This window comes from Lichenostomus cassidix, chromosome 19 (genome assembly GCF_008360975.1).
Source record: "Lichenostomus cassidix isolate B80296 chromosome 19, HeHo_3.0, whole genome shotgun sequence".
Lineage (NCBI taxonomy): Eukaryota > Metazoa > Chordata > Aves > Passeriformes > Meliphagidae > Lichenostomus > Lichenostomus cassidix.
The window spans coordinates 2,006,948-2,019,675 of NC_139499.1; the positions used below are offsets into that span (position 1 = coordinate 2,006,948).

At 50.8% G+C, this 12,728-nt stretch overlaps 1 protein-coding gene across 1 annotated transcript in view; it reads left to right on the plus strand.

Moving 5' to 3' along the window:
* The window catches only part of GALNT17 (polypeptide N-acetylgalactosaminyltransferase 17), a 197,003-nt gene that overhangs the window by 99,719 nt on the left and 84,556 nt on the right, over positions 1-12,728 (plus strand). The window lies entirely within an intron of this gene.

Here is a 12,728-nt window from a genome sequence, read left to right on the forward strand (position 1 = left end):
CCTGCCCTGCCCCAGCCTTGTGTAAATGCCCATTTTGATGAAGCTTTTCTTTTGGAAAAACAAAGTTCACAACTTTCCAGCTGTTTCTAACACTGTTTAGAAACACTGAGATCAAACAAGTGGAAATGCTTCAGGCCTACCTGCCCTGGGAATGGCAGCCTTTGGGGCCCTGCAGCCTCTCCCGTGTCTCTTTAGTCCTGGTTCAAATGTGCACATGTTTAGGGAGTTGGAGCTCTTGGAACCTGTGGGATTGATCAAACGTGGGAAGGGCTTGGAGGCAAGATCCACTCACTCACTGTGGTGAGGATGCCCAGGGCTCCTCTGGGTTCAGCTGCTGCTTCCCATTTCTGATGTCCTGGATGAACATCCTCAACCACAAGATACTCCATGAGTTTGCTCTGGGATAGTGCTGTCCTTTGGAAAGGACAGTTGAGGGAACAGCCTCAGGCTGGCCAGGGGAGGCTCAGGTTGGACAGCAGCAGGAATTTCTCCATGGAAAGGGTGCTCAGGCCTTGGCAGGAGCTGCCCAGGGAGGTTTGGAGTGCCTGGATGTGACACTCAGTGCTCTGGGCTGAGGATAAGGTGGGCATTGGGCACAGCTTGGACTCCAAGGGCTGGGAGGGATTTTCCAGCCTCAGGGATTCTGGGATTTGCTCATCTTTCCCCCTTTGCTAATGAAAAAAACTACAAATCTTACATCCACTTACATCACTTACAGAATGAAACAAATGCTGAAATCCTTTTTTTTCCTCCTCTTTGGACAGAATTCTGATTCCTGACCATCCCCAGCCATTGGTGTTACAGGGTGTGTGGTGACCTTTGTGTGCAGTGGGAGGTAGTGACTTAAATTCCAAGTGTGGCCTCTGGTTCTTGTTGGGATTGGACACTTTTGGACACCTGTGATGGAGCCATTTCTGATTCAGATTCTCAGACTGGCTCACGCCTGACAATGCCATCACACAGGGTGTGTCTGTGCAGCCACACTCCAAACCATGGTGTGAGACATGAGCACACCAAATGTGTGACCAAATCCTGCTCTGCCTTTGTTTTTAACACATCCATTTACCCGTCAGTGTTTTCCAAATGGGTTTTTTCATCTGGCAAGGACATTTTTCTGAACATGTAGATCAGTTCCTGAGGAGTGATGCAAGCTGCATCTCTGATAGCTTAAACTAGCAAATCCTGGCTTTATTTAATTTCCATCTTGTCCTGGCTTTGCCTCATTTAGGCTCCATTTCTGCAAGCTGGGGCAGTCAGAACTGAGTGTGATGGGTTTATTCTCTGTTATCTTCATAGCCTTGGCTCAAAATGCAGGAAGTTCTATCCACAGGCATCAGCTGAAAGGAGTTTCTGGGGCTGCAGGAATCCCCCCAGCTGAGCACAGATGAAGGCAGCTCAAAAGGCTCAGTCCCTGATCTGAACATTCCTGCTGCCTTTCCATGTGCCATCCCCCTCCTGCTTTCCCCCTGCACTTGGCCATGAAGCTGCACACAAGGCAGCTCCTGCCACTGGCTTTCCAGCAGGGAAAAATGCTTCCAAGTTTTCTTTAGGTGATTTCTACCCAGTGTTTTTTTCTACCCACTTCCTGCTGGAGTTGTTCTGGGTTTGGATGCAGCCCTGTGGATGTAGGTGTGCTCAGCACGTGGGGAGGTGGGTCCTCCCTAAAACAGTCCCTGGACAGAATATCCTGAGTTGGAAGGAACTCACAAAGATTAGCCAAGTCCAGCTGCACTGGACAACCCCAAGAATCCCACCCTGTGCCTGAGAGCTTTGTCCAAACTGTGCTGTTTTCTGAGCTAATGCACAGTTTTGTGGGAAAAGGGGATTATAATGAGGACTCAAGATGGTGTTTTGTGGGAAAAGGGGGTTAATGTGGACTCAAGAGGGTATTTTAGTGCCTTTCTGCTCCTCTTCAGGTGGGTCTCCTAGGGATCTATGTGGAAGAAGGATTTATCCTGGAGCAGCTCAGTCCCTGTGCCATCCCTTGTCCCTCTGCCTGCACAGAGCCAATTCCTGCTGGGCTCAGCACAGCTCTCACAGCTTCTTTGCACTGACAGCAGGAGGAAAGTGTCCTTTGGTGTCCATGCACTTGTGAGGCAGTGGGTGAATCCCCAGCTCAGCTGGGCTGCAGCCATCACAGTGACCTGCTGAGTGTCCTCTTGGTGGCCTCTGGGCTGGGAGAGCTGAGCCAACAGCAGCAGATTTGCTGTGCTGGTGGATAGGAGAGGTGGGGAACCACAGGATGGCTCAGGCTGTGGGACCCCAGAGGGTCACTGGTGTCACCTCCCTGCCCAGGCAGGGCCATCCCAGAGCCTAGGGCACAGCATTGTGTCCATGTGGCTCTGCAATATCCCTGCTCAGGGACACTCCAGCCCCTCCCTGCTCTCTGCTCAGGGCTCAGTCCTGCCCAGGGAAGAAGTTCTGCCTCCTGTCCAGGGAACTCCCTGGGCTCAGTCCCTGCCTGTCCCTCTGGTGTCACTGCTGGGCACTTTTTAACTCCCTCGCTGCAGGAGTTGTGCATCACAAGGTGTGCTCACCATCCCATGGCTTTTTTCCGGGCAGGGCAAGTTAAACACGTCCATTTGGAGTGGGTGTTTATAACACACAACGAATTCCACCAGAACTGAGAGCTGCATTGGGCTGGAGGATCAAAGGCCAAGGTGTAACAGGAGGACCTGGTGCTGTTCATTAGGACAAATCTTGAAGAGGACTTCTCTTTTCTGCCTCTTAATTGCCCTATCAAGGCCAGGAGCAGAAAGGCAGGATGCAAGTGAGTGCTGCTGCTCTAATTAGAGCAGTCCCTGAACCTCATCCAGACTTACAGTGTAGTATCAATTCAGGTTAAATTGGGAAACTGAGCAGAAAATTGCTGTCTGGTGTTTGGAGTGGTTTCTGCATCTTAACATTATCTGATATTGTATCATTATGTACTGATGCAAAATGCCAACAAGTAATGGCAGAGCCCTGCAAGTAATGACACCGGGCTGAGAGAGCAGGAAATAGTGAGAGAAATTTAATTTCTTATGCAGTTTCACGAAATAAAGTCAACTCAGGTACACACTTGTTCCGATTAAATAGAATGATGTGTGTCTGCAGCCCGAGTCTGCCGGGAATGCACATCCAGAGCTGGGGATGGAGGGGGGAGAGTTGCCATGGAAATCCAACCAATGTCACAGTGGCGGCGCGGTGCGAGTGGCTCGTGTGTCATGGCTCATTTTGCAGAAGAAGCAGGGCAAACTGGGAATTAGGGGGAAACGTCTTGCGATGTTTGCAGCAAGGCACGGCCGGGACTGTGCAGGGACAAGTGGTGCAGTTGCCTGCTCCTTGCTGAGTTGCCTGAGCTATTCCAAATGATCCAGAGTTGCTGTTTGATCTGTCCTGTAATTGGGAATTCAGTCGCTGGCTCTCCGCTTGCTTTAAAATTGGATGAAGTGCTCAAGGGTATTTTTCTTATTTTTTTTTCCTGGTTTTTGGGGGGGATAATGGTTTTGCCATGCAAAAAATAAATGAGGCTGCTAGACAAACAGCTTGGGTCGTTAGAGCCTCTCTCCAAGTAATTACGGTGTAATTCAAGCCCCTCTGAAATAAGAAGCAAACAATAAATAAATGATTAACCTGTCTTTAGAGTATGGAAATCTCTATGTATTTTAAGGCTGTAGTGGGTAAATAGGAGCAAATGCGTGTTTGAACAGGCAATAGAGGAATGACAGGAGGATCAGGGAACTAGAATCCAGGAGAATTCCCAGCTCAGGACCTGTCCAGCTCCTGCCTGAAACAGTTCCCTCTGTTTGTGTTACCAGTTTCCCTGTGGGTATAACAGCCCAGGGTTCAGGTGTGTTTGGGGTGATTTTTGGGGTGTGAACTGGGAGTTCTTTAAAGAACAGAGCCATTTCTGTGTGGAGAGGAATGGAGGAGCTGGCCAGTTGTTCCCTGGTGGAGAAGGCAGCAGTGCTGCTGTGCACCAAGGGTGCTGAGGGGAGAAAACTGGGCTGTTCTGTTGGAGTGGGACTCAGATCTCAGCTGCACGTAGCTTCCATTGTGCATTTTAGAGACAAACTGCCCTGGGGTTGAGGTCTGCAGAGCCACAGGGTCCCTGGTGATGCCTTAAAAGCTGGTAAAAGTATGAGGCAGACACAGCAGTGTAGGGAAAAGGGAATTCCCTTGGTTTAATAGGATCCTTTGGTGCTCAACTCGTCAGAGGTGGAAACACTCTGAGCAGCACCCTGTGTACAATGTGTGTACAATTTATGGACCTCACAAATTAGCATATCTACCTAAAATCCCCCAATGAGAAACTTAACAAATGAAGTAATTGTCCCCCTATTCTAATTATCCCACTCCAAGTGAGACTACAGCCTGGTTTACAAAAACTCCACAGAGGAGGCTCTGTCCAAGGTTGGAGCCTCTAGTTCTGAGATAGTTCTGAATGTTTCATCTTCCCCCCCAGAGAAACCCAAACTGAGCTAAATATCAGAGTACAGGAGTTACAAACATGTAGGGCTAAGGTACAAGGAGTGTTTGTGAAGGGTGCAAGGAAAGGGAAAGGCTGTAAAAATGTATTAAAAAGCTAGAAAAAGAAAGAACAAAAATCATCAGGCATCACTGGGACAGCCCATAGGTGCTCCTGCTGCGGGAGGGGATGGAGGCAGAGGTTGGCACAGAGGGAAAAATGCACATCCTCCCTTTTCCTCCATCCTTCCCTTTTCCTCCCCTATCTGTCACTCCAAGCAACTTGTCACCTTCAGCACCCTGAGGTGAGCAGTGACTCAAATTGGAATGTAAATCTCGGTCCCTTCAGTGCAACAGTGATGCTCAGGGTTCTGGCAGCTGCCAGATCCCACCTGGCTGGGAGCTGGGCAGGAATCCCAGAGCTGCAGCTCCAAGGATGGTTTATTCTCTAAAGCAAGGTGATGCTCCTTAAAATTAAGTGTCATTTCTCTCTTCTTGCTGATATATTTCCTTGAACAGCAAAGAAAGGCTGCAGAAGAAAATTGAGTGGAGTTCCCACTGAATTCAAGCACACTGTAGTGATAAATATGGTTCTGAATAAACCTCCTTGTAGTCACAAATCAATTAATCTTTTTTTTCCCTGTGTGCTCCATCCTAAGGATTTACTTCCTCATTGAGCTTTCCTAGCTCGTGCAGTCCCTAATTCCTCACCTGGATAAATAACTGGTGGCATTTTTATTCCACAGCAAACCGGCATTATCTTTCTTGCTGTGTACAAGCAAAGGGAATTTTATTTATTTGTTTCTTTCTTTTCCCCAGAGCAAGCTCTGCGAGTTGGGGCTTGGAATAAAGCAGAGTTCAGCTGAAGGAGCAGCTCTGCCATGGTTCAAGGAGTGTTTTTACCATGCTGTCAGGGACAGGGGGGATTGTTGGGGTGTCTGTGCTGGGCCAGGAGCTGGACTGGCTGATCCTGTGGGGCTTTTCCAGCCCAGGATATTCTGTGATTCCATTAGCAGCCATAGAAAAGACAAAGAGTCTTCTCCATCAGCCTGCTGGAGCCCTTTGGTTTACTAGACACTCTTGGCTTAGGATGCACTGTTGACTTTTAGGGAAGGGTTGTCCCACAGGTTGGCTGGGATGATGGGCAGAGCTCTTTCCTGCTCCTTCTCCAGCCTCAAGCCCTGCAGGGAGCTCAGCTCAGAGCTGGCTGAGCAGGGACAGAGCAGACATGTGTGGTAGCAGCTCTTCCTTCAGCCCTTGGCTTCTCTGGGGGTGAGTTAAAAATAGATTAAAGAAGAGCAAGCACATGATGGAGTGTGAACTTCCCTGTGCCTGGTGGCACCTGAGCTGCAGCACAGCCCCAGCCTGGGCTGCTCTGGAGGGACTGCAGTGACCCAGAGGGGTGGCTGAGTGTCAGGGCTGGAGTTCTGGTCAGGAGCTGGGAGCAGAGCAGAGCCAACCTGGGAATTCATCAGGGAGGGAACTGGAATGGGAGAACTGCCGGGTGAGAAAAGAGCAATGGACCTGGGAAGGGTCTGGAGCCCCAGGAGCAGCTGAGGGAGCTGGGAAAGGAGCTCAGCCTGGAGCAAAGGAGGCTCAGGGGGACCTTGTGGCTCTGCACAGCTGCTGACAGGAGGGGACAGCCAGGGGGTCAGGCTGAGCCAGGGAACAGGGACAGGAGGAGAGGGAACAGCCTCAGGCTGGGCCAGGGGAGAGTCAGGTTGGATTTTGCAGAAAATTTCCCCTTGGAAAGGTTTGTCCAGCCCTGGCCCAGCTGCCCAGGCAGGGTGGATTCACCATCTCTGGAGGGTTTAACAGCCCTGTGGCACTTGGGGACACAGTCAGTGGTAGCCTTGGCAGTGCTGATGGAACAGTTGGACTCCATGATCTTTTACACCCTAAACAACTCTGTGATTTGATCCTGACCTCACCTACCAGCACTGTAGTGCCAGAAAAGCTCCTGACTTCCAGCAGGTCAGGATATCCCTGTTCTACTCTTTTAGCTCCCTTTCCCCACACTTGCACTGTACCAGCTCTGCCTCTTCCCTGCAGACACAGGGGAGGAATTACAACAAATAATCCATGGTCTTGTACTTCTGAGTAAACTTAAAAAAGTCATTCCAGAGGTCTGCTGGATGAGCAGCTCATTAAGAGATGTAAACATTTCTGAAAGGCTTCTTCAGTGCTTCTGCAGAATGAATTTTTCAGCTCTTTTCTGTTGTCTTTAATTGGCTAAAAATGGAGGCCATTGGGTTCTTCCTCACCCAGGAGGGGAAGGGGAAAGATGCTGCACTGGTGGTCATGGAAGGGGCAGCAAAGGACAATTTTTGGGAGTGCTGTGAGACTCTGGATAGCGATAATGGATGGTAGAGGATTTATATCCTGAATTATGACCCTTTCTGCATGTTGCCCCTGGGGTTTGCCTTGCAGAAATGTTTCCAAGAGGACAGGGCACGGGAGCAGGAAGCTGCAAGTCAGATTGCAGAGGCCCCACGAGCTTCTCTTTTATCCCTTGTAGATGTGAAACATTGACTCAAGTTCTGAAATCCTGAGAAATGGATATTGAAAATCTCGGAGGAGCTCCCCTGCTCTGAAAGATCGTCTCTCATTAGCATCACATCAAGGATGCTCCTTGAAAAGAGGAATCTTCCCTGTGTATCAGTGGGCCATTAAATGCCCTGCTTGATTTGTGTCCTGTGGTTTCTGAAGGAGAGATTTCTTTTTTTTTTTTTAGCCTGGTTCTGTGTGGGAGAGAAAAAAAGGCAAGGGAGTATTAATTGCTTACAAATGTTCTTTCCAAAGTCATGGAAAGGCTGAGCCCCTGGAAGGGATCTTTGTAGAAGTTCTGGTGTTTCCCAGCACAGGAGCTGGGCTTTAGCCAGCAGGTGAGAAAAGCCTGTAGGGAACAAGGTGGGTCTGGAATGAGGCAGAAGGATGCCAGGAGTGGCTGGGTGTCTCCTCTGCCTTGGAGGAGGTGTCCTGCTCCCAGAATATCCTCCACCAGCCCTGGGAGCCACCAGGCTCTGATCAGTTCAGAGCAGCAAGGAACTGTCCTAAAATGACAAAGTCTGCCAGCAGCAAAGGGAAGCCAGGAGCAGATGGTTCATAAAGCATTGTGTCGGCTCTGTGAGTTATCAGTTTCATTTACTGATAGCAATGACAGCCCTTTATTATCAGCTTGGCCAAGGCAGTCTTCTTTTGGTCTACAAGATCCATCTCCTCATCCTCCTGCTTTTGCTCTTTTGCCCTGGGAGGAAGGAGGGTGTTCAGCATGAACTCCATGCCCTGGGTGTGGAACACCTCCCTCCCTCACCTGGTAACACCATGGTGGATGTTTTATTTCTCTCTGTATCCCAGCACTTCCCACCAAGCTCCCCAAGGACTGAGCAGCCACGTGTGGAATCCACAGCAGCAGCAATTCCTGCTGCCAAGGCCCTGGGGTGGGAATAGTTGGAGCAAGGTGCTCCCAGGGGCAGTGAGGTGCCAGTGGTCACCCAAAGCCCCACATCACTCTGGGAGGGCAGGATTGAGCCCCAGGCTGTGCTCTGAGAGCCCAGCACCAAATCCCAGCCTCTCCCAGCATTTTTCCTTGCTTTACCTGCCTCTTCTAGGCTCAGCTCTCAGTCTGGCACAGTGTGGAATTGAAAAGAAATGATCCTGCTGGGAAAAGCCCATTGTGTTACATGGCATATCCTGGAAAAGCTACCAGGTGTGGAGCCCCTTCCTGGCACACCCAGAGCTGCACCTTTAGTGTCCTAAAACCCAAAGAGCTCTGGGGAGTGGTGTAGGATGGCCCAGGCACCCTCAGCCCTGCCACTGGTGACCCCCAGCCACTCCAAGGTGGCACAGCAGGACTCTGCAGCCTCTGCCAGGACAGTGCCAGCAGCAGGGGAGGCACTTTGCTGTGTAACCCGTGAGGCTGATTTTGGGACAGCCCTGTCACTCCAGAGCCTGGCTGTCCCCAGGCAGCTGCAGAGAGCCCTCAGGGGCTTTGGCAGAGCTCAGCTCTGCTGCTGAAAGAGAAGCTGCAAATGTCTCAAGTGGGCCAGTTCTCTGGAAGGACCTGGCACTGCTCCTGCAGGGATGTTGGGTGTTGGTGTTTCACATCCTTTGCCCCTGAGGCCCCAAGGGAGTCCAGTTGTGCAGAGATTTCCAAAAGCTGTGGCGAAGTATAATGATTTCATACTGATTTCATCCAAATCAGAGGGTGATGGTACAAGCCACAAGGACAGCCTGGCTCTGGAAAGTGGGACAGCAGCACCTCTGTCTTCCCAAAAGCAGTCATCTTTGGGAAGGCTCTAGAATCACTGTGTACTTAGCAGCAGCAGAGCTGTGCTGCTGTGTGCCCACAATGGCTCCAAAATCCTGACACAACTACCACTGCTGCTGGCTGAACACAACTTTGGGATTTAAAAGCAGCTTTGAAGGGCTTGGGAGGGTGGAGGGAATGTGGCAGGGGACATATTTGGGATATCTCCACAGCCCTAAGGGACAGGGAGGGCTGGCTGGGAGCTCTGGAACACAAGAACCTGCAGAGCTGGGCAGGGCTTGGGGAGGGTGGTGTGGCACAACTCAGCCCCAAAGGCACTAAGAGCAGGGAAAACACCTGAAATCCAGGCTGATGGCCACAACTCTGCAGGTATTTTGGTGGAAAAGCTCCCTGCTGCATTGCAGGAATAAGCAGGTGACCAGCTCAGGGAATCTGTGGGGTAACCCTCATTAATGTTGAGCTTCTCCTGCGGTATTTGGGAAGCCAGTGGGATGGATTTCAGAGCCATTTTCCTCAGAGCAATCAGAGAAAAGAGGGATCTGCCCCAAATGGATGAGGTTCAGCACTGTAGGTGTCCAGGTCACCTTTGGGATTAGATTTGGTTCTGAGCACCTCTAAGCACTGCTGAGCCATTTGCTTCAGTGCAAGAATTGAGGTTTTGGGATGCAATTACTCCTCCTCATGAGCCACAACTTCATGAACTCCTGTAACTGCCACTCACTGGCAATGGAAACATTTACAGGAAATGAACTTCTCAATGGACAATGGCTCCTGCCCCAAAACTTCCAGCAGGATCCCTTGGTTTTCTTCCTGAGATTAGTATGTTCCCATCCAGCATCATCCTGCTCAGTATTCAGCCTCTGAAATGAGGGAGGGGAACAGAAGTGAGGCAGTGGAGTTGAAAATGCAGGTTGACAACAATAAGGAGAGCTAAACTCTCCCAGAGCCAAGCTGGAATGCTGAGCATCCTCACCACCCACTGGATTCATCTCTGGGATCTGTCTCAAGAAAGTTGCTGGTGCTCAGCACCTTGCAGGATTTGTCCCTTTGTGCAAGGATCAGACAAATACTGGCATATTTATCTGCTGAGTTTTCAGCAGGAAAATGGATGAGTTTGGAATTACTCACCATATGTTCCCCTTTGGGCATCAGGCTCTGCACTCTGTGCCTTGCTGCTGGGGACTGGAGTGATGGAGCAGGGGAGGATCTCAGCCCTGGCTCCCCCAGCCTTCCCCCTTTGCTCAGCACCTTTGAAACACCAATATTTAATGCAGTGTCTTCCCCTCCTTCTGCTGCAGCTCCCCCCGGACTTTTCCACCCACTTGTGCACTCAGCATGTTCTGCTCCCCCTCACATATGGCACTCAGAATTTTCCCTGCATTGAAACCCTAACTCAGGGAAGATTTGATGCTCCAAAAACTGTAGCAGTGGAATTAGCACCATGAAAATATGGAAGGGAAGGGGATTCCACCCAGGAAATAACAGAGGGGTCTGTCTGCAGCATGTCCTGCTGCTTTGGTGAGTAGGGGCTGGGTGGAGCTTTTGGAGGAGCTGAGGATTTAATCAGGGTCACTATGAACTTTGGGAGAGGGCAGGACAGAGCCTGGCTGTGTCCCTGCTGGGGTGGGGCTGTCAGCAGCTGTGTCCCCAAGGCCATGCCCTGCCCAGGCTAGGCTGGCCCTGTTCCCTCAGCCTCTCCTCCTCCATCCTGGGACCTCTGCTGAGCCCACTGCCCTGGGCTGGGCCTTCCCTCCCATCCCTGCCCTCCCAGTGCCTCTGCAGGGCAACTGCTGCTGGAGAAACCACCTGGGTGTGAACCAGGCAGGAGACAGCTGGGATGGGCAGGCAGAGGTTGTGTGGGGTGTTCAGGGACTCTGAGAGCAGTGCTGGTGGTGGGACATCCACACTGCCTCATGGCAGGGATTGTTTCCAGCTCTGTCCTGAGGATGAGCCCAGCTCTGTCCTGATCAGGATGAGGATGAGGATGAGCCCAGCTCTGTCCTGATGAAGATGAGCCCAGCTCTGTCCTGATGAAGATGAGCCCAGCTCTGTCCTGAGGATGAGCCCAGCTCTGCTCTGATGAGGATGAGCCCAGCTCTGCTCTGATGAGGATGAGCCCAGCTCTGTCCTGATGAGGATGAGCCCAGCTCTGCCCTGATCAGGATGAGCCCAGCTCTGCTCTGATGAGGATGAGCCCAGCTCTGCTCTGATGAGGATGAGCCCAGCTCTGCCCTGATCAGGATGAGCCCAGCTCTGTCCTGAGGATGAGGATGAGCCCAGCTCTGCCCCAAGGATGAGCCCAGCTCTGTCCCCCACAGGGTCCCTGGTCCCTGCCCTGCCCTGCCAGCCCTACAGCTGCCCATCCTCACTGCACAGCTTTGTCAGGGAGGCCAAAGGAAGCTCTCAGAGTTCAGCTCAGTTTGCAGTGAACACTGCCCTGATCAGAAAGCTGCAGAGCACATCAGATCTGAGATCTGCTCACTCCTATCACTGTCATCACTACTGCTGCTGAGGCTCCTCTCTGCAGCCAGTGCCTCGGCCGTGCTGCCAACATATGGCCTCAGTAAATGAGTGTCCAGTTGGTGCCCTGGAGCTGAGCCAGGCAGCTGTGGCAGCAGCAATGTGTGGGCACACGCAGGCAGAGGGCTCTCTGCATTCCTTGGGAAGGCTGCTGGGATTTTTAGGTCAAATGTCTGGAGTGAGCAGCTTTATTTGGTCCTGTTGGCACTTGTCCACGCGTTGAATAATGTTTGCTCTTAATCCTGGGGCAGGAATCTGCTTTGCCTCAATGTGATCCTGTGATGACAAGGGGAACAGGGAACTCTGTTTTCCAGAGATGTAGTAAATTTATTGGCCCTGGATCCAGCCTGCCTGGGATAGGGCTTGCAGTGAAGCTGAATTATTTTAAAAATTTTACCTGTTTATTCTCAAGGCCCTGAGTGTGCATCACCTTTAACCAGCAGAGAGGAGCTGCTGCTGCTGTGCTGCTGCTCAGGGAATGGTGGCAGAGGACAGAGCTGAGGTGGGACTGGGATGGCATCACCCCTGGAATAATGTCACCTCTGGAGCTGCATTTCACAGAATCATGGAATGGTTTGGGTGGAAGAGACCTTAAATCCATCTTGTTCCATGGCAGGGACACCTTCCACTGTCCCAGATGCTCCAAGTCATGTCCAGCCTGGCCTTGGACACTGCCAGGGATCCAGGGGCAGCCACAGCTTCTCTGGGCACCCTGTGCCAGGGCCTGCCCACCCTCCCAGGGAACAATTCCCTCCCAATATCCAAATTTCCTTGTGCTGATCACTGTTCATGGGCTCTGTTCAGCTCAGTCCCACGTGGAGCAGCACAGAGCTCTCGTGCTGGCTGGAAATGTCAGAAGTCACAGTTTAAATGCTGGGGAGTTTTTCCTGAAATGTTGTATTTCAGGCAGAATGAAGGCAAGGACCTTTCCAAGAAAACAGGATTGGAAAATACTCTGATTCTGTCTATCAGATATGTTGTTGAATGTTTTGCTTGTCAGGACATCCAGGGCATGCATGAAACACTTCACACAAAAATAGATCAGGAAATTAGTTACCTAAATGATGAAGTTTTATAAGAATAACCTGAGCTCTGTGGCAGTGCTTCCCCAGCACCCCTTATATTTCCTGCTATTTTTCCATCTTCTCTTTGTTGCTTGGGAGTACAGAACTGAGACAGTGGAATTTGCTGGCAGTTCTCACGTTCCATAAAGAATTCCAAGGATTTTAAATCCCCTCCCTGAGCCTGGGAGATGCCATGCAGATGTGGAACAGTGAACTGAGGGAGTGCAGTCAGCTTCTGCAGGGGGTTATTTTTCACAAGGGCCATTCTCACTGTCTCAAACCTGTATAAATTTTATTAATAGAGGCATTAGAAATTGTATTGCCTTTCTTATCCTCGTTGGCTGATGGAAACAACTCTTATACCACCAGTTTAATTTCTCTCAAGTACTGCACTAAAGTGCTTTCCGTGTTTGTACAAATGAAAA